The following is a 392-nucleotide window of genomic DNA, read 5'->3' on the forward strand; positions in this document are numbered from 1 at the left end:
CATGCACAGAATGAGATAAACTTGGAAAAATACTTGATTTTATTTTGATTTATGGTCTATTGGAGAAAACTCTATGCAAGCATTGCAATTTAGATGGACATTAAGGCTGCCTTTGGTGCATTAGTGCGGTAGAGAAATGGTGCCGCGCTGTACTTTTAAGTGATCCCCAAAATTGTGTTTTTGGGGTTTCAATAGGATTGTCAAAACGGCACCTTTTTGCTAATAATTCGTGTTCGGCTCGTTAAAAAGTTCGTGCTCAATTCATTTGCTAAGTTAACTAGCTGAACACGAATAATTTTTTTGTGCTCGATATATAAATAAGTCAAACACGAATTTGTTCATTTGTGTTCCGCTCGTTTTGACTCAAAATAATATATATATATATATATATG

This window comes from Phalaenopsis equestris, unplaced genomic scaffold (genome assembly GCF_001263595.1).
Source record: "Phalaenopsis equestris unplaced genomic scaffold, ASM126359v1 Scaffold000167, whole genome shotgun sequence".
NCBI lineage: Eukaryota > Viridiplantae > Streptophyta > Magnoliopsida > Asparagales > Orchidaceae > Phalaenopsis > Phalaenopsis equestris.